Genomic DNA, 24,740 nt, shown 5'->3' on the forward strand with positions numbered 1-24,740 from the left:
GCGAGCTATTAATACGTATCGCTAGGCATGGTTTGCGAATGCTTCAAAGATCTGTGTGGCAAGCGCAGGAATGATAAAAGTGGTACTATCTAGAAAAAAAAATTGGGGGGGGGGGCATATTGCGATTTGTAAGTTCTTGAAACATCGTAAATAATGGTTAAATCATCGTGAATCTCATGGAACGTTTGAAAAGGAAAGTTAGTCGTCCTTTAGCATCCCCTTACCGGCTTCCGGCTTAGTACTACAAATATTTTCAACGTCTTCAACTAGCTGCTGCAACTTGGTGCTGTTTTTCACTTTCCCTGTGACAGTACTTACCAGATCAATTCTGGGCTTGCTTTATTCATCCATTCCTTAACGTCATCGTCGTTCCGTCGACATAACACTACTTCCTCCCCACCTCAGTCCGCAGCTTCACCAACATCATATGTCGAAGACGAAAGAGCTCTACCAACTACCGCTACTTGGAATCGAAGCTCCTGCGGGAAACTGCGGTTGGGTGTGCTATACACTGAGCTAGAATGCAGAATTTGCATCTGGCAGTCTGTTCAGTGTTTCATGCTCGACGCAGACTATGGCGTCTGTGCATTAAGTTTCTTACGAAGACCAGGACAAACTGTGGTAAACGAAGCCGAATGTTCTCGAAAAAAGGAGCTCAGAGATTGCTGATGATAACACCGTGTGCTCACATGTATCATTCAGGCGAGTAGTCTGCCTTCACTGCGCTTTTTAATATTGTGAGTATTATGGCGCGAAAAAAAGTAACAAAGACTGGCAAGAAACGTGCCAACTACTCTAACCAACTCATTCTATTCTTATGTACCGTGAAGAATCCACAACGCTCCCTTCGTGTCGCTCTTTCTGTGAATCTACTTATTTTTTTTTGTTACATTATGCCTTTACAAAAGACAAAGCTGACATTGAGCTATAAAGTGTGATTAGTTGCACGGGCAGGAAAGACCCATCACCTCGACGGGAACTCAGTAGCGGTCTTGAAACAATAAACCTGAAAAGAGTAGAGCTAAACACCTACTCAGACGACAAAAGTGAAACTACCCACTCTACGGCAAGCACTGTTGCGCCATTCTCTCCGTTTATATGGGGCCTCAAATCTACTGCATTCCGAATAGAGTCAGGCTGGGGGCTTCTCCACATAAAGTTACACAGTCGAGAGCACACCATTGTGCTGCACAAACTTCCAGCTATCGAGCTTAGCGCGACCCCTTCGCGCTAAAGCCATTGTCTGCGAGGCACGGTGGCCGATGCTACAATAGCGCTCTGCCAAGGACTCTTCATGGCTGCCACGTGGAGTCGGCTCTTCAAAGTGCGCGCCGCCGCGCCCGTTTCAAACGTTCATTAATTAAACGACCGCACCGGCCTCACAAGTGCGTTGGCTGAAAAGGCACATCCCTGCGCCTTCTCTGGAGAATTCCATAAGCTGAAGTCGGGAAGAATGTCCCCGTGGTTCGTGGTTGTAGCTCACTCACTCAACCAGCGACAGCTGCGGTTAACGAAGGACCGTGTATGGTTCTTCATTTTTCTTTATAATGACAGTGTGTGTCATTCTCTCCTCGGGCATTACTCTGAAATCCATTTCGCATTGTTTGTATCTTTCCTGTCGTAAAACTAACCGTTCTTTCGTGCTCATTAAGCCGCTGCTGCTTTCCATGCATGTCCAAAAGTGTATAGTGTTTGGAAGGAGTAGTAGCCTTCTTGAGGTAAAGAGCGTTTAGCAATGTGTTGTGAAACTAAACCTTTACTTTGATACTTTGATCGTGCAGCCTAACATAGCGATCTTTGAAGTCGGACAGTTTCATGTAGGCACAAAATAAGTGATTTCAGTACATGTTAAATAAATCACCATGGATGTTGCTTATGTGATCAACAACTGCTGATAGCGATATTTTTAACCGCGTGCTTACAACGGCAGGGTCAACGAAGAATATCCTTGCATGACTTCAATAACTAACACTAAAGAATGTAAGACTTTTCTATAAGCAAAGCGAGGAAGGATTCACTTTATTTTTCTGACCTTTGTTCGCCTGGACGACAGCAGTAACGCCGTTTACGTTAACGATAATACCTTATACCTGAGAAAAAGTGACTCTTTGTTAGGCCTATTGCTGAAGACAGAAAATCAACCGCATTTTTTGTGTACTGACGCACTATAATGTGAAGACCAGAAAGTTAAGTGAGCAGCTTATTTTTGCCCCACTTATTTGAGAGGCCGACCTGTGCGTTTATCAGCAGGTCAATTTAGAGCCAGGCAGAGTACAGTCGTCCAGTTAACTTTCTTTTTTAGTCCAATTGTTTTACGTTTTATTAAGATCTTACAGAATATTTTGAATCAACATTGCAGAGCTTCTGGGGCAGAATTCAGTAATTTTGTTGTTCCTGAGTGCTTTTAGCCATCGACCAGCCACCTTTACTAGAATGTCCAGCCTCATGATTGGCTGCAATTCTCTTGCGAACAATTATAGAATAAGAACATTTTTTGCGAATATTTGTCCGGATCTTAAGGACTAAAGGAGAGTTCGTCTAATTTTACTAGACATGTAAAACCCAGTAAGGTACTGCTGAAATCCCCGTCCATATAATTTCTTTTTCAATATAGCGTCCTAAGCATAACGGCAAACTCTACTATCATATGCATTCTAATAGAAGACAATATTGGCTTTTGTGCAAACAGCCAATAGGATTTACAATTTATCAACGAATAATATCGATCAATCAATCAAAGGAGAATTTTATTACACAATAATATAAAAAATGCATACAAAGATATTTGGTCCCATAGCCTAAAGCGGCTGCACAAACAAACAATATACACAAAGATGTCATGTCACAATGTGATCGTGAAATTATTTTATTTATTTATTGTGTTTAATATTATTTATTCCACATTGTGGAATAATGTGACGGGCGGTACATTGAAGAGTCCACTAGGAAAAATCTCATGTCAATTCAACATAAAAACAGTGATTGTCCGGCACATTTCCAGCGCAAGTGTTCCCGTAGACAAAAATTACCGCCGACGGTGATGCTATTCAGTAAATACAACTACGAAATAATGTCTCCAGAGACGTACAGAAAAAAAAACTGTCAGCCCTTCCACTGGGGTGGAGATGGAAGACCAGCGAAGCTGTACTATGGTGGGGATTATGTATTTCGAATTAAGACTATTAAGATGTAATGGTGTATTTGGTTATTTGAACTAATAAAGAATGAGAAATATATATGATCCGGTGGTTTTCATTTATTTAGTGACCACAGGGACCATGGCCTTATGGTCGCTACGGTACACCGCCATAGGGTGTACGGCAAAAGTTGGCACGTTCTTCATAAACACACCACCAACGCCGCGCGCGCTCGGTGCGAACGCTGGCGAAACGCCGCCGCCGTCGACAACAGTTGTGCGTGTTGTTTGTGTGACCGCACACAACCGCTGCCAAAACGCTGGTTACGTGACGGAACGGCTAAACGCCGTTGTCGACACTGTTAGGGGAGAGGCGGGCGAGAGCCCAGAGAGAGTCGGCCAGGGCAGAGGTCGGCAGTGCTGCGCGCATGCGCCGCAGTGGGAGAGCGGGCACGCACACGCAGAGTCTAGGGTATCTCGATGCTCTCCTCGCCCACCGTTCCCCTTCCACTGGGCTTCCTTCGCCTCAGATCAGTTTCGGCGACCGGATGGGAAAGGCCGCGCGTGGTGCGTTCCGCCGAGGAGCACGCTGCGTTTGAGTAAGGGCACCGTGAACTCTCTCGGGAAAGGGCTCGTCGTCGACGTGCCGATTCTAGGCCTGAGGGTTTCCGAAGCCCAGGCGAAACGTGAGCGAAGAGCCGCGGACCCCGAGTTGCGGGAGCGCGATGCTGAGGCCAAATGTCAGCGAAGAACCGCGGACCCTGAATTTAGGGCAAACGAAGCGGAATGCCTACGACAGCGTCGTCTTGCCACAAGCTTCGCTTACCCCCATTTCCTCGGGGAAGGGTTCTGAATATTTTTCCCCGTTTCTCTACTGTGTCATTGAATAGAGATGTCATGGTCAATTTTGCCTGTAGTTGCAGTGACGGATGGCGTCGACGACTGCAACCACGACGATGAACAACAACCTCCTCTAGTTAGTGGACTGTGCTTTCGGTCCAGTCGCCCCTAGATGAGACAATCTTTGTGAACTTATGTTCGTTTGTGTAGTGCACATATTGGTATTTTCTTCTTTCTTTCCTTTTCATTTTGCCTTTCGTACCAAATTTGCGATTTTAGGATAACCGGCTCAGACGTAGCCTACCTTCTCATGCTCTTCCACACACACACACACACACACACACACACACACACACACACACACACACACACACACACACACACACACACACACACACACACACGCACACGCACACGCACACGCACACGCACACGCACACACACACACACACACACACACACACACAGAGAGAGAGAGAGAGAGAGAGAGAGAAAGAAAACTCACCAGTGACAATAATCTTGCCAGCACTGGTACTCAGGTGGCTTTCTCCTGTGAGCTTGTTATGCACTTGACATCGGTAGGAGTGGTGGGCATCTGTGCTGCCATCTACATCCCGTACAAGAAGCTCGCCTGTCGGTAGCATCAGGTAACGGTTGTGGACCCCTGAAAAGTGAGAGATGCGGATAAACGGTTCGAGATGTACACTTACCGAAGCTGTTTAGGATTTTTATAACTTCGTAAAAGGTTAAAATACAAGTTGCAATAGGCTAAAATGCAAGTTGCCAAGACGAGAGCCGTATACGTAATTAGAATGAAATACAAGAATCCTATCGATTGTTTGCTTTACAATTGTACGTTTTTATATTCGACATTACAGAAAAACTAAAGAACTAAATGTCATCTCATTTCATGGCGAGCACTAGCCCAGACAATAATGGTAGGGAGGTATTGCAACAAGCAATTAATGTATAAACAAATGCAAGCCGCAAGAACTTGTTGTTCTTGAACAGGCTCTCAGTATAAAGGTTTCATGTAATGACAACACCATGTCTGGCCTGACCATGTACTACTTTTTGTAAACGTGAGTGATTTGTAAATTTTAGTGTTATACATTTAGCCCAGAGTTGGTTTTTAAGTGACGGCTCTCACTTTGACTTTATTTATCGTAGAATAGGAAGTGAAAGAGGTGTCGCCCATATTATTAGTGATACATTATATCAGATCTCAATAACACAGAATCAGAGAATTTGGGATTTCTGTGTACCAATTCACTTTCACAACCGTACCAGAAGTACACGATAAACTCGCCGCCTAACTTCCCCCTGGCTTCTGCGTCGCAGAACTCGCGTACAGCAGCAGGTTGACTGACAAGCAGGAATCGTTACATGTTCCTGAAGACATCTTAAGCACATCTTTACTCACACTTAATCCCGCGTTAGGTCTCGTTTAGAGACGAACTTTATAGATACAGTTCAAGACTGAGCCTACCGTTAGGCAAGATGAACACTAAGAAAGAAAGAACAAAATAAGAGCGGAAGAAAACAAAGTAAAACGAGCGAAAACAAGATCAACCCACTGCGCGCTCGCTCGCAAGTTCCAGGCCCGGGAGCCAACACAGTTCGTGAGTGCCGGCTCAACGAAGCCAACGGTTTCGGCGATTCACTAATGTTGTTTAGCCCGGGAGACGCCGAAGGAGTAAAATCGCTTTGCACTGAAGGTTGAACGTCCGCTTTTCCTCACCGAGGGAAGGCACCGAAGGAAAAGGGGGATCTGAGGGCGGTCGCTTTGAGCCAACTGGGAGTCCCTTTTAGCCAACTTTGGTCTGGAGGCAAGAGGAAAGTGCCGCATTTCACCTCTTAGGAACAATGAAGAATACAAATGGATACTTTGCGAACTCCTAGTCGATGGGTAACACACATTAGGAAAAAGGAAGAAAAACACACTCTAGAGACGTACTGCACCGTTACGCCAAATCAAAGTAGTGCTGTGTAGGTGTGACGCTAGGGCACACTACTCTCCTCCGAATTAAGAAAGCGGTTGTGCCGCTACTGACCAATACTGGCAGTGAAGTCGGGGCTGACAGGAGCTGTACAATTGTAATTTTGTGAACATAAGCTATGTCGGTAGAAAGAGGTATGCCATTTGAGTACCAATGTTGCGCAATGCTCCCATATATGGCACCTCGTTTTTGAGAGCGCTGCATTCAAGTGCAAACTCAGAAGCAAGTCACTTCGCTTTAATAATACAGTTTATTTTTGTATCACATAATATCTACTTTGCAAACGCAGAAGTCAGATTTTACACTGTAGTTCTTTGCTTTTCTTTTGCGTTATGTGCCGCGGTCAAACGTGTGCTTGCACACCTTCAAAACAAATTGAAACAATAAGTCGTCGCTGAAATCCGCAAGCTCCATTGGTCATTGCGCAAGCTCATTCAAAATGAGCGCGTGACTTAATCGAGGTGTCTGTACAAACCATACAGGCACGTAATTAAATCTCAGGTTCTTTATAACTTGAATACTCCCACATTTTCTGTTGGCTGCGAGATTCAGAGTACGGTGAACACTGCGAAAGCAGCAAGGTGACCGATTTGCTACAAAAATCTAGTAACTTGAACAAACGAAGTTTCTTTTCTGAGGATGAGAGCGAATTGGTCACTCGGAAATTTTACCATTTTAGTGTCTCTGCTTTTATAAACTACTCTCATGACCTCTGCTCCACATTAAAATAAAAGTGCTATAGACGAGGCACAGCAATGAGGACGTCTCGCTTTTTCTCGTTTGGTGCGCTCTTATCACCATGTTTAGCTTGAACCCACAAGCCCACTTTTGTACTCTCGTTAAATTTGGTTCATTTCGATAAAATAAAGCACTGAAGGCGGCAGTCTTACTCCTCATTGCGTTCTGCTTTGCAGGCCATCATCTATCAGAATTAGAGGGAGATGCTGTTTTTAAATATAACTAGAGTTGTTTCCTCCAGCCGATGTCCTGGTATGGTACTTCAGGTGCTGGGCCATACATAGTGATTATTATTATTATTATTTGATTGGAAAACATATACATTTGACCAGAAAGGGAACGCGAGGAGCAGGCTGGCAGCTGCCACCGGAAGGGGCACAGCGCCTGCCTACTCTTTAGAAAGGAGGAAATAGAAACATAGAAATGGTCGAACACAAACAGTACATACATCCCTTAACATGCACACACACTTAACCTACGAAGTCTCATTAAGGCCGGTAGTTCTAACAATATTAGAAGTGCTTTGACTTATTGATAATACACTACTTCATGCAAAAGAACAATTGAGCCCAGATCTTCCCGCTGAATAATATACTAATGCAACTATCCAGTCAGCCCTGACAAAGCCCTGTACTTTAGGGGACTTCTTAAGGCCAGTACTTGAGCGTCAACGCTTAGCTGAATACGACATGTAGGGAATACGGGTTGTTATCGACTTACTGTAAACGTCGCTAAGGGGTCAACGCAGGGGATGGGAGGGGGAAGGAAAATTGATCGAAAACCCCTATTCAAGCGTAAAAGATGTGGCACCGTCTCATCGTTTCTCACTCACTCTGTAAACGATCGATCCTAGCTCGACCTTCTTTTCGCCAGACTACAAAACCCTTTAAAGCCACGCTCACGTACGATATGCAACTGTCGGTGCTGACTTCCCGATTCTCCCCTGAGTTTCACCTATAGAAATAAGAGAACGTGATTTGCGTATTGCACCGCATTAAGATAAGCCTGTGATGCCCAACGTATCATTGACGCGGCGATGAACTTGATAACAAAAAATTGTAATTTAGCACAGAAAATTTTGCTCTAAGTCTATAGTAGCGTTCTTGAATTTTTTATACGCTGGAGCATAGTTGCAGCTATAGATTTCTTACAAATAAAATTACTATTCAATTACTCAATGTGGTAATTAAGCTTTTGATCAAGTAACATTGCCTTGTTTTCTTTCTACAAGTGCTCTCTCCGTGGTCAGAAATAAACTTGAAGGAATTTTAAGTATCCTTTATGTGTAACAGTGTTAGGGCTTTACAGGGTTAAGAAAGGTTAAAATTATGAATTACGAATGTGCCACACAGGAAACGCAACTGCATGGTGCCCATGACATAAGGGACAGCAAGTTGAATGGTAGCGCGCAGACAGAGTAAAGATCTCATAACAAAGTAGCTGTGTTATGCAGTCAAGAAAAGCCGCTTCTTTACCTGTCAGTTGATCTCTACATTCGAAATATTGTTCGCGCATTGTTCTTAGCGATATTTGTTGAGGCCGCTGCGGTTACAAATTTCTTGGAACATAGTTCCAAGGAGCAGCAGAAACAGTTCAGTGAAACAGCGCGACAGGAAAGATTAATGCAACAGAGGGCGTATGCGAGCGCAGCACACCACCAATGTGCGATTGATTTCTCGAGACATCCGCTTGGTGCAAACCGAATGTGCAATATAAATTATAGAAAACTCTCAATGCCTCACAGTGAAGAATGTACTACAGACCACGTCAACGGCTTGGAAATACTGAGAATTAAATCGGGAGAGACTGCAGGCGACATAGAGCGAACGAAAATAGCTGAAGCATGAAAAAAGAAAACTGGCAAATCGAGAAAGATCGTAAAACGTGCGCCGTCTACTTCGCTGTCAATGGTACAATGGTCAGCGCCGAGAACTTCGCAATGGCATTAAAGCATGAAACCCTGCGTACATTCAATATCTAGAGTGTGCTTGCAAGCTGTTTCGTCTTTAAAAGTGCAGTGAGACAAAGTCTACAAGGCGAATCACCGCAGTAGAGTAGTTGACGTTGGGAGATCTTTACGAAATCACTTAAATCGGAAAACAACGCACTGGTGCCTCAAAGGACGAATAACCACAGGTGTATTGCGTAACTCCGAATCCCCTATTGTTTTATTTTAGCCGCGAACGACATATCACAATAACGAAGAAAGCATGAAGATAAATTCGGATAGTTGATTCGACATCCGGAGTAGTACAGCAGTGCGAAAGACATGGACAAAAGGCGGAAGTAACATACACACAACAAAATGTTAGTCAGAGCCTGTTTGTGTCCTCCGTCTTCCTTTCGTAAATGTATTTTTAATTCCTAATGAATTATAGGGTTTTACGTGCCAAAACCACGATTTGATTATGAGGCACGCCGTAGTGGATGGTCCGAATTAATTTCGACCACCGGGGGATCTTGAACGTGCCCCAATGCGCATAAATGTATTTGCGCAGCTGTACCATTCCGGCGACCTACACAATTGTCCCTATGCCACATTTTAAAGCATTAAATTCATAATAATTCGTTTACACCCCAAATTGGCAGATCGTTCACTCACCAGATTCTGCAAGCGTGCCGATAGTGACGCCATCGTCGAGTACCCACGACGTCACCATGACGTAGTCTCTTACGGCTGGAGGCAAGTTACAGCGGAGGACAGCCGAGTTTCCGCGAACAACGTAGGCGTCGTAGACGCTGGCCACGAACTTTTCCAGCACCACTGTTTGGACGAAATGGAAATAGGGAAAGGGTGATGAAAGAGAACAGACAACATATTTTAAATGACAACACGCCAGCCCTTTGCAAGCCTGTGGACAGACTGGAATCTTACCGGAAAGTTTCGTGGTACCCTTAATACTAGCCAGTGGAGACAATAGGGGAAATCTCAAATTACCAAGGCAAATGAATTGTGGAAATAAATTTATCTCTATAACACTGTATTAACTGGATAGAACAAAGGGCTCTGTATAGACAGTGCACGATAGACTTAATAATCTGCAAGGACGGACCCCAACCGGCTTGGGAGCTAATGAAATGTAATGGACGTAGGTTATCAAATCAACTTCAAGTAGAACAGAGGGAAGTGTTTTTGCAGTCTTACTAATCATGCGGGTTTCGTCACCAATTATATTTTAATAGCTAGCAGGCATTATAGATATTTAGTGGCAGATTAAAACGATGTATGTTTTTAAAATGTTTAGTGCGTAAAGATGAAACTTAACAGAAATAAACCACGCATTGCGAGAAACATGCTGAAAACAATTCAAAGATATTGGCGCATTGGGATCGCTGCCTCAAATTTCTGAATTGCGGCCGGTGCGTGTCGAAGGAACTTTCGAGCATTTGAAATAAATTTTAGAACCGCTTCCGTAACTAAAAGGCCTCTGGTTTCGGCTTGAAACTTTGCACACACGTATACGAAAGCCTACATCTGCTTAGAGATAACTTCTGGAAGTCCTTTTTTTAATTTGATAGCGTTAACATTAGGCAGCCAAGCCATAGTAACAGCTGCGGATCAGCCCGCCGAACTGATTTGCTGAAAAGCTGCAGTCATGATAATGTTCAAAAAAAACTATAAAAGTCTCTTTCCCAGTAAGTTCTCGCGTAGATCGGGTGCCTCGGTCTCCTTCTCACCAACTCTGATTCATTGTAATTCGGGTTATGTGTTTTGCGAAGTTGCTTAAGTCCGTGTTGTTTTACCTTTTTTTTAGGCAACAGCAATTATATGGATGCTGCAGGCAAATTTCGCCGTCACCGTCGCCGTGATTTTATGAATGAGTCTGAGTGCGAGGAAAATGGGTGGCCAGCGCACCATGTGCTGCTGGTGCGAGAGAAAGCATGCGAAGGTGAGCCGAGAAGGATGGTGGCGTGATTTACAGCATCTTCCCTTGCGCTACGCGTGCCTCAAGTTGCAAGACGGGAGAATAAGGCAGTCCTAGGGGAGGAGAGCACACGTCGACTCCTCTAGCCCCGCCGTGGTTGCTGTATGGCTGTCCGCGCGGTTGACTGCATACGTGGCCCGCACGCCGTATGTTGCAGGAGATCAGCGGCTGGTGCCAGGGCTAAGTGTCTGGCGGCTTCACGTGTTCTGTCTTCCCGCGCGCCTGGTGTTTGAAGGTCGCGTAATCAGAGGTTTGGAGACAGGCACGCACGCTCCCCGCTTCCGGCGCTCCGCATCCCGTCAGCGTTGCGTCAGCGAGTTCACGCGGTCACTGAGTGAGATCTGTTCGCGTTTTTCTGTATGCGTGCCACAACAGGCTTGTTTAGTTAGTAAGCGAACGTTTACTGCAGTTTATACGATATGTATATATGAACTTCGTGCAATTGTACATCGTGGAATTGTCTAACAGTTTGCTGTCGCTATCACTGCTTCGCCTTTCTACTGAAACTGATTTTTTTTTAGTGTGAAGTATTATTTGCGTTATACTAGGCACTGTCCTCCTGCACAGACGCAGGTCGACTGTGGTATCGAGGTTTCGGCCCATTTGTGACGCAGCGTGATTCAGTGACAATGAGACATGTGACGCTCGTCTGCCGAGTGAGTCAACAAACCCGCCTGTCATTCGAATCCAGCTTAGTTGCTACGCGTCCGTAATTTAACAGCAAGTGGTGCAAGCAACCATCTCACTCACTTCCTTGACAGCCGCACTGGCGCAATAACTTGAGTGGCGATGACGCTGTTGGCGTGTCGCTACGTACAGAGTGTTGAAAACCAACAAAAGCTGCCATGCGCCGTTTCTAAACAGGTCTATGGCAAACACGAGGCAATCTGCAATTCCGCGGCAACGCTATCCGTGATACCCACTCGGCGCGATTGGCAACGCAACGTATCACTTCTCACGGAAAGCGCTATTCATCACGACAAGTTCGAGCAGTGGTGAGGATAACAGAATCGCCAAGGCAACACTTATTATGAGGAATGGAAGCAAAGAATCGTCGAGATTCGACGAGACTCTCGCCGCCATCCGCGAATGACCGGTGTTTTAGTCGCAGATGTACGCAACGACCACCTCTCCATCACTGAACTGTTCCAGAGGGACAGTGCACACTCCGTCCCGCCACCATTTCCATCCCGCAATTTATTTTTCTGTCATCTGCATCGTTTGTGGCCGCATTACGGCAGTAGCGAGAAGTGCTACTTTCTTGGCATCCCGTATCGTTGCGTGAATGGCGTGATTCGCAAGCGCGCAGCGCAGACGATTCGGGCTGTCATGCGGGCGTACAAAAAGTCGCTGGTTCTCTTTGGCGTATAATCGAATGTGCGGAAACGCAGTGAAAGACCGTAAAAGGACGACGGAAAGCTTCGTGTTCCCATCTACCATCTTTCACTGCCCCGCCAAAAGAAGGCCGACCGGAAACAGGAAATGCGCATCGCCGTTTTCTATGTAGTCCCGACACGTGATACGGCTGGTGTAGATATGTAACTTATTTCCATTCATTCAAAGTATTGCACATAGCACGCTACGAACAAGAAATGCTGTTAGATCCTGCTTGATGGTGAAAGGAATTGCAAGTCCGATTTATGTGGTGCCCAATTCTTTTTTTTTTCACATTTCGTTTGTAAGCAAAATTTCCTCTCGTATTTTAGCAGGAAAGAATTGGAATAACAACCAAGAGACCAGTGAAACTGTCAGAATGAAAAGCGCTCGTCCTGTATTCTATCTCGTGTTTCGTTTGTTTGCGCACTGCCCAAGAAAGAGAGTGAAACCTTGCTGCGTGCTTAAGTTCCGTCACCTAATACAGATCCTCACCACGTGATCTCATGTACGCAGCCGTCATGTCGCCGCAATAATAGCACCGTTACACAGTCCAGCTTCACTCTATGTAGGACGCGATGAAATATGTATGTAGGACATTTCTAAATTCTTCCTGTATCGTTTGTAGGTGCCTGTATCTGATACGTAATGAATGTGTAGAAAGTATGAGTATTTAAGTTTCTTCACTGCAGTGTGCATTCTGCAGAATATGATGCGAAAGTTACCAATTCTGCTATGAAATGTCCAGCCAACAAAGTGAACGCGGATGTAGGAATAAGACGCATACACGAGCAGGACGCAGGTACTTTATTTTATTGTTGAAAACCAACTAATAAATGAAGGGAGAGCTTACCTTTGGGAAACGTTTTTAGAACCAGCGACTGCTAATGCTCCGAGCGAAGCGCCCAAACATCTCTACTATATAGATTAAAATGCGATAAGTGTTTGCACGTGTATCATTGTGACCTTCGTTTTATCTTGTGTACTTGATAAAGCACTAAAAATTCACGACACATATCGCTAGGTTTTCGTTTAATCGGTTCTTATGCTGACGTTAAGTTATCCACGCAGAAACGTCGCATAAAAGCTGCGAGAACAGAGGGCCCGTGAAACAAACGCCTCCAGAAAAGAATATGAAGCTTCATGGGTTGACTAATCTCCCCATCGAGATATATGAATAGGAATACACATCCACGCGAATCAAACCATTCCGTGCTGTGCGGATCCTCGGAAACTAACATGCCAGTAGGTGGACGCGTTTGCCTGCATTGATAATGAAGCATTCTTCCATGGCACACGAGACAGGAGAACACGTCGGGACCGCACGCAATTCGATTTCGCCGTCAGCTCGTGGCACAGCAACCGTCCTCCGCCGCAAGCCACCACTCACTTCCTCGTTTAGCTGCTGGTACACAACGAACAACTCTGCGAACAGTAGACCGGAAGCGCGATGGCGCACGCTGCAGAAACGGACGGTGGAATGCGCGAACGGCCTACGTCATTAAAGCGGCATCGGTGTGTCGGCATTCCCACAGAAGTGGATGTCGAAAACACAAGGAAATGCTGCACTTGGCGCATCATTCTTTTGGTTGGTAGACGCGCGATGCGGTACCGCATGCAAATCGCCTGACTGCACTGCGGTCCGCGTTTCCGCATGCGTTCAAAAGATGGCTGCTAGCAGCTCACGTCGATCTGCGGCACAGCAGGTTGTGACGGGCGCGCAATCTATGCACCGGCGGAAGTGAGGCGAACGTCATTGAAAACGTTTTTCGCATGCAGATTCGAACTGCAGCCGCGGAAACCTCGCTCAAAGAGAAGGACGTCATGATTGAAAAGTGATTCTCAGTTTACTTTGCCAAAGAAATGCCGGTGCCGAATCGTCGAATCATTCACAGCCAACTCACGGACACGTTTCACAACGGCCATGTTTACAGGACGCCGACGATGGCATAAGAACAGGGCCTGCTACTATGCGTTGGCGACAAGACTGATGTCCTCACTCGCAAAAGATCAGTTTGAATTTTGCCATTTTTATTGAAAAAAACGTGGCGAGTAAGTATTTTACTTCCTACTGGTGGCATAATTAGGGTTTGCACACGTACGCCATAAGTTTATAGTGGCCGTGTTATTCCTCGTCCTTCTTTCGTTCTTGGCAGTCAGTCATTCAGGGCTTTGCACAAGGATGCGCATAACGTCCTCATCTAAAGTGTATATCACCGATGGTTAGCATTTGAAGTGAAATAATGGTCAATGGGGGTGCTCGAATATGGGAATAATTGGAATATGAGACGTGCAGACTAAAAAGTATAGTACGCCATTTGGTTTTCATTTCTTTATATACAAGGTGTCCCAACTATTATGCACCAAGATTTAAAATATGCAAATGCCACGTAGCTGGATAGAACCAAGGTAATAGTGTTTGCCATCCCTTGGAGATGCTCAGATTATTTTTTATGCATTCCGCCTAATTACATGTCTTAAATAATTATTCAACTTCTCAAATACTGTAATTAGATGAAAAGTATAAATGAGAAAATTGTAGAGCAACATGAGAAACTCCCGATACAGCTTTCTGTTGCTCAGTAAGTGCTGTATAAATGCTTTTTTTTTCCTAGCGTGAAAGAAGCCCGTGAATACACGCAAAGTGCCTCGAGCGGCCAGTCGCGCGGCAATTTTGCATGTACTGCCGCCTCCGTAAGCCCAGTAATGCCGTCGGTGCGTTGTTAAGTAACCGTGCCCGTCCTAGTAGTTAAACGATCGTACACTATACAAGACGGCACGCTGGACGCACTGAAGTCGGCAATTTCTACAAGCCGCGTCGTCGGCGACAAGGTAAACCTATCGACCTGCAAATACAAAGCAAGTCCCTGTTCATGTTGTCTTTCTGCTTCGACTACCTGTCACATGTCCCAATAATACGTGATGCATAAATGTGGAAGTCGTTGCGGGTTGTCCGCTTAGGTTGCGGTGAATCAATACAGCCTTACGGTTATGGCTAATGGAAACCTTCAACCCCATAACTTTAGCCACGCATTTACTGCTTATTTCTGACGGCGTTATGATGTTCGTGGCGTGTACTAGAGCACTGCACGGGCCGATTTTTTCAGCCCGGGCCCGGCCTGGGCCCGTTTTTACGTTGGGCTGCCCACCCGAGCCCGACCAACAGTTTTATGGCGAGACCCGGGCCCGGAAATAATCTACCTTTACCCGCCCGGTCCGGCCCGCCACCCCTTTACCTTAGGCCCGAGCCTGGCCCTAGCCCGGCTCGAAACTGGCCCAAACCCGACCCGAGACCGAAAAAGATCACCGAGCGGCATTAAAAAATAAAATAAAGAAGATAATGAAATGAATTTATTCTTAAGGCATAAATACATGCCATATGCGATTATGAACACAATTTGAGCGGTCTGAACGCAAATACCAGCGCACAAAGTAGTACGAATGACCCTGCCGAGCAGTATCGTCAGCAGTTTCACGGCCGCTGGATATCCAGCGGCCGTGGCAGTTTCCAACGGTGCGACCTTGATGCGGCCCAATCCACTTCCATCGCAGCGCCGCCACAGTATTTTTCCACGTCGGGCGCCTCACTTCAAAGCATGCGCCGCCCCAGCCCCTCGTCCCACCTCAACGGAATTATAGCACACTCTAGCCGAAGCCCAGCCACGACCGGTCGTGAGCGCAGCGCAACGCACGGATGGAGTAAATGGAGAAAGAAAGCTTCTCGCACCTCCAAGGTGCAGCGTAATGCGCTGCTGCTAGGCGGCCGGTTGAGAACATGCGTGCATTCAGTGCATTCAGTGCAATATTTAGTGCCATATTTCAGCTGCGTGACGTATTATCTTATCTTACGACTGATCGTTTTAACAATTCGCCTTTGAAGGATCAGCAAGTTGCAAACGCGCTTGCACCGCGCTGAAAGGATTCATTACATTGACTTAGGTAAGGAATACAATGGCATCCTTTGGTTTGAGGTGACTTCGGTCTTTCTGGACTTTTACATTCTGTCAAAACAGCGCAAAATACGACGCAAAAAGAAAAGAGAAGTACACAGGAGCAGCATTGCTAGCTTCCAGCTGCGCCGTGGCAACAGGTTTTTCAGAGTCGAGACACGCGAGGGTAACTCGCTGCACGTTACATGCGCACCACCAGAAAGTCCGAGCCCGGCCCGGGCCCGCGTCAAAATATCCGAGCCCGGCCCGGGCCCGGGACAAAAGGACATGCCGTGCCCGAGCCCGGCCCGAGCCCGTGAAAAAAACTGCCCTACCCAACCCGGGCTTTCGGGTAAGCCCGAGCCCGTGCAGTGCTCTAGCGTTGCAGTGCTCAATATTTGAAACGCGATACTCGGACCGCATGGCGGTCGGCAGTTTTGCGCTACGGGCGGGCGCTGGGTGATTGCTTGGAGACCAAATTCAGCCACAATTTGTCGCAAAGGCTCCCTTTTATCGTATGCCATAATTCAGGATTAAGAAACATTGCTTAAATTTTTCCATCAAGTTTTCACTCGATATTTGAAACATCTGCTGTTATTTGGCAGTCGTTCTCGATAAATTTTATTGCTCTTCTGCTCTGAAGCTAGCTTAGGTCAGCGGACGCATTATGCTAAACGCAAGAGGATTGATGATGTGGCCAAATATTTGAGTTTCATTTTGGTTAATTATTAGGTTATGATTCATGAAACGCAAAATTGACATACCGGAATACCATACACATAAGATCTTACATTTCCGCGAGTGCTCCCCACTGCCTCAAATACAAAAATGATGAAATGCTGTTAGAGCCTTTATACTGTCAGCGCAGCTGGCATCATCGCAAGGATCATCATCATCGCAAGCATTAGGTACTCTTGTGCTAGTATTTGTATTAAACTCGATTCAGAAAACATACATGCGCACGATTCTGTTAACTTTTTCCTGTCAAGCTTGAAGTGGCTACAGGCATATCTCGGACAAGCTGCAAAATTTAAGCACAGCACATCAAAGCAGTCTCTTCCAACAGCTTATCAAACTCTGTCTTAAGTCGTCTTGACAAGACAGCAGCGTACTTTCTTGTCAAAGTTCGGCTGTTGAAAAAAAAAAAAGAGAAAAACGCAAGATGGGAAAACTAGCGCACTGGGAAGCCTCAACTTCAGAGCCTCTGGCGAGCATACTCGTAGATAAGGCAGATGCTGTTCTGCATAGTGTAGCATTCAGCCTATGTTAGCAAACTGTTTACTTTTATTACGTTCTTTTCGGGTATATTTATTCTTTCGCTTTCATTGCGTCAGTCGAGTAACCTAAAGGCAGTTCCAAAAAAAAAAAAAAAGCATCGCATGTAACTCATACAGAGAAATGCTTCCCTCGTATCGGCGTAGGGATCTTGAAAGAACGCAACCATAAACATTGCAGAGCCTCAGCAATATGCCGTACTATGTAAGCGTTGATCGGAAGTCAAGGAGAGACAGAGTTAACCTCCGGGAATTTACCTCAAGCCTTCTGTAGTGAACTCATGTGACACTTCTCGCATAGCCGCGTGCTACTGACACGTGCAAGGCAACTTTCGCTCTCACTTACGGTGTATATTCTTGTCCGTTAACTTTCGTAGAAATGAAACGTGACATTTTCACACTAGCGGCAAAACGTTTGCATAGAGGTATCAAAATTCATCGAATTGCCCCATTACTGCAGATATTTACTATACCGCGGATAGGGCTTAAAAAAACTCATAAGGATAAAACATTCTGGGACCAGATCAATCTGGTAAGAAGAGCTGCGGCTCGTGAGGTAATGGACTAAGGGTTCCACTGGTGGCCAAGGCTTCCCGATGGATAGCGCCTCGGTGCGATGTTGTAAACCAATGACGTTTCTATGTATCTCTCTTACTTCCGAAGTCCAGTCAACAGAATTGGTTCATAAGTTAATGCTAAATAAAAATTGTTGCTGGGCTCATTATCATACATCATTAGCCAACGCTCATGATACTTAGGGAAAAAAAAGACACCGCGTAAAAGAGACGAACAGACAGACAATATAACAGGAACTTTCGATAAAAAATTGTATTGTGCGCTTGTGTGTGCGTTGTCACACGTGCATCTGCACTCTACGACATTGAAGCATCAAGGTTCTGGGCAGAAGATAAGATTCCATTGCCAGAGAGCTTCTAAAAGCCCTTGATACCACCTCTAAAGGCAACGATCGGTTGAGCGATACGTCAATTTGTTTGTTGGGTAGCAAGCACAGGCTCATTCACGCCAGGTTGCATTGACGCAAATATCTTGTAAATATGCATTTCAGCATTAATTTTTTTTTCACACTGAACTTGAGCGGCCTTATTCGCGTGTGTGGTAGCGCACTCAAATTGACGACTTTGACTGCAAAAAAATTGCTTGAGAGTTTGTGTCAGCCCCTGTCTACCTCCTCGTCTTCGTCTGTATTGCGCAGTATCTTTTTCCTGAGCGTATGTCCTGGAATTAACAAAAAGAGAACTAGCTTGGCAAAAAGCCTCAATCACGAGTGATCTCCACTGTTCAGTATTATTGGCTTGGTGCGATGTATAACAGACCAAATAATAATAAAAAAAAGCATCGCGTTGACAAGATTCTCCGCAATCCTTCCTAATGCTGCCAACGTTGACAGATTCTTTTCACGTGCCCAGCGTCGAGCGCCTGATTTTAGTAAAGGGACAGCATCAAGGCAATTTCAGACAGCCTCCCATAATCTGTCACTCGCGCTTAGGCATCGGTGACAGGCACCACAAACACGCAGTGTCAGAGCCATTTTGGGACTGCCTCACTGGAAAACACTATGTCCTTTTAAGAGGCGAACCATGTTCGCAGCAATCACCGCCACTGTAACACGATAAATTTACTATGGCCGTCAGATATAGACATTTTAGAGAAGATGACTCGAAGGCGACCTGTCATGCATGAATAATATTCTGCCACTCACTTAATATGAGCAGACGAATCGTGAGACGAGCAGACCAAATTACATCGGCGTGGACATGTGACTAAGTTTTTTTTGTAATTTGGATCTAGTTAGAGTCATTGGCGCTTTCCGTCCTCTTTATGCTTGTGGATTGATGTTTTCTTAAATTTCTCTGCGTGAATTTGTTTCATACGTGTTTTCTGTTCAATAACAGCGCCTAGAGCTACAAGATTTTACAGTGTTCTGCATCATAGAAGGCACAAAAGCTTTGTACAGTAATCGGTCACTCCCTGCCTTTATTCACGCTGATGGGACCACGAAAATTCGTCATCACTGCAAGATCAAAACTGTAAAACGCCCTTGCACAGGTTTTATTGCTGTCGTATTTCAAGCACGATGTTTACACCTTCCCTCACAATATTGTAAACATCAAATGTTACTCTATATTAGTTTGTGGAAAGCTTGGTTTAAGAGACCGCTTATAGTGTCTCTGTACATTGTCCCACGTGTACTGAGTGCTCATTTTCTCCCTATATTTCTCTTTCTATTTCCCCTTTCCCTTACCCCTAGTGCAGGGTAGCAAACCGGATGTTCTTCTGGTTGACCTCCCTGCCTTTCCTCTCCTTGCTCTCTCTCTCTCTCTCTCTCTTGGGAGCGTCCTCTACCTTCTGCCTGTAACGCCGGGGATGGCTATGGCTCCTTCTGCGGAAACCGTTAGCCATGGGGATCACCTTCCTAGTTTTCACGAGCTTGCAGTTCTTCAATGAAGCTTCCTTTCGAGTGAATCATTTACATTTCAGTGATACATGTTAGGGCAATAAAACATTGTGCAGAAACCATCAGCGATGGTTCTGCACAATGTAAGCGAATAGCATGAACGAACGAACGAACGAACGAACGAACGAACGAACGAACGAACGAACGAACGAACGAACGAACGAACGAACGAACGAACGAACGAACGAACGAACGAACGAACGAACGAACGAACGAACGAACGAACGAACGAACGAACGAACGAACGAACGAACGAACGAACGAACGAACGAACGAACGAACGAACGAACGAACGAACGAACGAACGAACGAACGAACGAACGAACGAACGAACGAACGAACGAACGAACGAACGAACGAACGAACGAACGAACGAACGAACGAACGAACGAACGAACGAACGAACGAACGAACGAACGAACGAACGAACGAACGAACGAACGAACGAACGAACGAACGAACGAACGAACGAACGAACGAACGAACGAACGAACGAACGAACGAACGAACGAACGAACGAACGAACGAACGAACGAACGAACGAACGAACGAACGAGCGAGCGAGCGAGCGAGCGAGCAAGCTAGAAAAAGGAAGAGAGCGTTCTCTTTGCCGAGTCCGACCACAAACCCCGACCAACTGCGAAAACAGCCGAAAGAGCCAAAAGAAAGGTGTTCGATTAAAAAGAATGGGACCCTTAGGAAAGTACAGGGTGGGCGCTGTCTATTTGCGGGCTCATTTCTGACATGTATATGAAATAAGCACATACGCACACACTCATCAGTCAAGCGTCCAACATCGCAGTGTATGAATTTAGAAATAATTGCGAAAAAAGATAAGTAGACGTGCCAACAATATAACCCATGCCCCTTCTTATGATACAAAATGTCGTCAATGACTACGTCGCCGTCGAGTCGTAAGCAATTTACAGCACCTCTATTGGGAGTTCTGTACGTGCATGCGCTTTAATTTCCGCACTTGTTCGAATGCGGGGTGCATAGGCGGGAACTGAACTCCCGACGTCGATCTGAGCATCAGAGTGAGTGCCATAACCATCGAGCCACCAAAGCGGTTCACCTAGTCGTTCGTTGTACGACTGAAATAAGGCCACATTATTTGAAGGTGCATCTCCCTCGTTTACTGCCACACAACTCTTCTAACAGCTGTTAAACAAAGCGAGGTCAGCGGGAACTAGGCCTACCCTGACGTAAAGCTCATTGATCCGTTCGTTGCGATTCGCGCCACTGGCGGTATACGTGCGCGCATCGCTGAACGCGCCGGCACTTTCATTCCGTGACAGCTAGCGATTGTATGCCCTGTTAGAAACATACGCACAGCAATTTCCCATGCGCTGCTCTTTGATGATAGGGATTAACGCGGCAGCGACGACACAGTGCGATTGCGCAGGTGTTTGAACTGGCGCTTTTATTCACAAAGTGCTTTTTTTTGGTGGAGGGTATTTGTCGTGTATACAGCTCGAGTGTTCATGTTCTGAACAGTGATCTTGTTCTTTTCTCTTTAAGTTCGACGAGTTCATTGTTCAGATTTTAGCTTTATATGTATACAGATGAACTTTGGCATCACAGAGAAAGCCTGGACATTAACACAAATATCTTTTTGGAAGGAATAATACTGTTTAGAAGTAATCAATAAGCGTATATATATAGTATCTAGGCGAAATACCGTCTAACAAGATTAAATGCGTGCAAAAAGTTTAAATATTCCTAGGTGCATTATCGAGATCGCTGGATCGAATCCCGGCCACGGCGGCAGCATTTCGATGGGGGCGAAATGCGAAAACACCCGTGTGCTTAAATTTAGGTGCACGCTAAAGAACCACAGGTGGTCCAAATTATTCCGGAGTCCCCCACTACGGCGTACCTCATAATCAAATCGTGGTTTTGGAACGTAAAACACAATTTATTATTTTATGGGAATTATCGTTAGGATTAGCTGTACACCCGACGCGATATGGTACACGCTAAGTTTTAGTGGTATAAGGCTACGCATCAGACGGCTTGAAATTATTATATTTTTTTTTTACTTAAGCAGCTTCCACTTTGACAGCATAGTTATTTGCGATGTTAGAACTAGCTTCCAGTCACAACGTTAATTTTTCTTCATAAATGTCTGCATTCGAGGTACTTACCAACAGCTTTTAAAAGGCCGCCAATTCTTTTTGGTTTCGATCTAGAATGTTCTCGAAAGCCAATATATTTTCATTTTTGTATGAAGGTGGCATGGTGGTCGTTCCTTATTTTTGGTAAGCATCTTTATCCGAGTACCCAGTGATACAGCTGACCAAACATTACAATAGAATAAATCGAGCACGTTCAATTCAGCGATTACTAAATAATAAATAGTAAAGGCCCCGACAAGGCAATTTTAAGAAAGAACCCAATGATCTTTCAAAGGAAAAAAAAACCCTCAGGAACAACTAAAGGAACGCGCAGATAAAAAAAAACACAATGCGAGCGACATGTGCTTTCTTTAACATCTGAATTTGAACAAGAGCAGTTTGTGTCTACTAGCGGAAATATGAATTGTTGAAATTAAAATTTAAGAACATTTCAGAAGTACAATTACCTACGCGATAAATGCATGCCAGCACGAGCTGTAAAAGAAAAAAAAGCGAGCATACGTTCTCGAAAGACAACGCTTTACAACTGATTCATTGCCGCACCATATAAAACAGGAAAGAAAGGCAGGACTCAAGCCCTTTCGGGAGCTCTCCCACGTAGGCACGAAGACAAATGATCACGGGACAGATGCAACTAAATCTTTCCCCATCTACGTGCATGCCACAAATCTTGTCGGGCCTCTGTTTCAGTGACGCTGATTGTCGCGCATCCCGAGAACTCGCAGAGCCGGTGACCGTGAGAACTCCGGCACCTGTTCGCGGCTCTTCGTGAAAAATGTTGAAGCGCAATTGTATATATAAGCTGCAGCTGCGATAACGAACGGCACTCTGAACGATGCTCGAACAAACCAGATAAGAAAACGCACGATCGTTTTTATGTGGCGAAAGCTTCCGTGCACTGCTCATCCGGCTAGCATTAACACAGAGCAGGACGACGTATAGTGCACTGAGCAATTGATTTGAAAGGGATAGCTTGAGGCTTAACTCAGATGAATAAAGTTTTCCCGAGGAGCATATTTTCGCCAGGCGATTGCAATTCCTTCAAATTCATCTGCGCGAGCGTAATCACTTTCATATCATGCGAGAGCGTGCAATGCAAATGCGCGTACAGCTCACAGGCAGCTTGCTAGCACTATAGTTATCCCGGCTTTAGACACATCAGAGCCCTTTCATACGGAAAGAACTCGAACACCTGGATGCAGAAATGAGTGGGATTTCGGTGTGTAACTGCATCCCTTTCAACCATTACTTTTACAATCAACAGAATGTTCTCTGTGCACTTCAAGTAAAAAAAAGCGTGCACTCAGGTCTGAGGAAGGCGAGGGACGCGGTGGTTAACCATTATTTACTGCCGTTAGCGAACATTGTGGATGTCAGCCCTGAGGGTTGCTTGCTTACTTACGTATCGTATTGCCAGTCGTTGCCGCAGCATGGACGGCCACCATTACTCGGAATGGCCTCCTCGTTGACAACTGGCTCGCCGGGACAGATGTCGACAGCGCAGTCGCAATTGTCCAGAGAACATAGCGGGGCCATGGAGCCACTGAGCGGAGGCCGCACGACCGTAATTCAAAATCACCTGATTTTGTTCTCTCCTACGTGCTACATTTTTGATGATATAAAACTTATAGTAAACGTTCAGCGGAACACTTAGGGTCGTGGAGGTGATGCTATTAGTAGAAGGGATGACAGGCAGTGTCGAAACAATGGAAACAAAATTAGGGGGATGAGAACATCGCCTACAATTATTTCGTACTCACTGTCTGAAGCAACGAGTATAATTGCACGGCCATTTTTTTTTCGTCGAATGCAACGCTTGTCACCGCTTCGTCTCAACCATCTACTTACAGCAGGCTTCTCACTTCATTCTTTTTTTTTATTCACGTTCCCAGCCTTCATCTTGTCTCTCTGAACACCCATTGCACCCCGGTCACACTCGATCACCTCCTACACAGAATTGGCTTACCAAGAATTCTCGGATGCCTCAATTCAATCACATTCATCGCGACTAATGCCAGCACCGGAAATCAGATAGCAACGGATAGTATAACCTGCAAACCTATGGGCGTTTGTCGCTTAGTGAGTGAATATCGTCGCGCTACCATCATCCGTAAATGTCATTGCGCATGAGCATTTCCAAGAATGCTGGCGCCGGCCTTGATGTAATGCACATGTACGTCCCTGAAAGGTTACTCGATACCCAGAGCTGAGTCGAGTCGTTTGCGAGTGATCGATCGTATTTCTCGTATCTGCGCAATCTTCCTCTTTATGGCTCCAGCGTCGTAGGCGTCATCGTCTAGGGACGCTGTTGCATTCACGGAGAGTGCTCCCGCCGCAAAGCGGATGCGTAGTCAGCGCAATAATCAGCAGCTCTTCTCGGGCACGCATCCTTTCCGCTGCGATCGTACGGCTCCCCATTTTTAGCAGAATTGGCTGTAAGCATCTCGCTACGTTGACGCCCTGATGACATAGTATTAGAAAACCCGCAGTGATGGACAATTTTTTTTACTCTTCTGCCTGCCCTAATGACCGCAATATCGATAGGCTGCACCAGAAGTGCTGCTTCAGCTACCGCTGCGGTAAAGCCTATAGATGCTCATATGGCACACAGCCCAGACCAAATGTCCGAAGTATCTTACGTCAACCGAATAGAGAACAGACAATATTTCACGCTTGTGCTCATTGCACGTAGATTTCTGCCGAATGTGTTATTCGTCTTGATTCTTTTTTTTTCTAAGATTGTTTGCACATTTGCACCCCTAATGTCTCATATACCAGGACATATATATATATATATATATATATATATATATATATATTGTGTAATCAAGGAGTACAGGAGGCATACGTGAATATCTTAGCAAGCATCTACAAGGATTCCACAGCTACCTTGGTTCTCCACAAGAAAC

The 24,740-nt window shown here is 45.4% G+C and overlaps 1 pseudogene; it reads right to left on the bottom strand.

Annotated features, from left to right (window-relative positions):
- Positions 1 to 24,740, bottom strand: part of LOC119448675 (Down syndrome cell adhesion molecule-like protein Dscam2) — a 181,265-nt pseudogene that overhangs the window by 78,271 nt on the left and 78,254 nt on the right.

This window comes from Dermacentor silvarum, chromosome 4, assembly GCF_013339745.2.
Source record: "Dermacentor silvarum isolate Dsil-2018 chromosome 4, BIME_Dsil_1.4, whole genome shotgun sequence".
NCBI lineage: Eukaryota > Metazoa > Arthropoda > Arachnida > Ixodida > Ixodidae > Dermacentor > Dermacentor silvarum.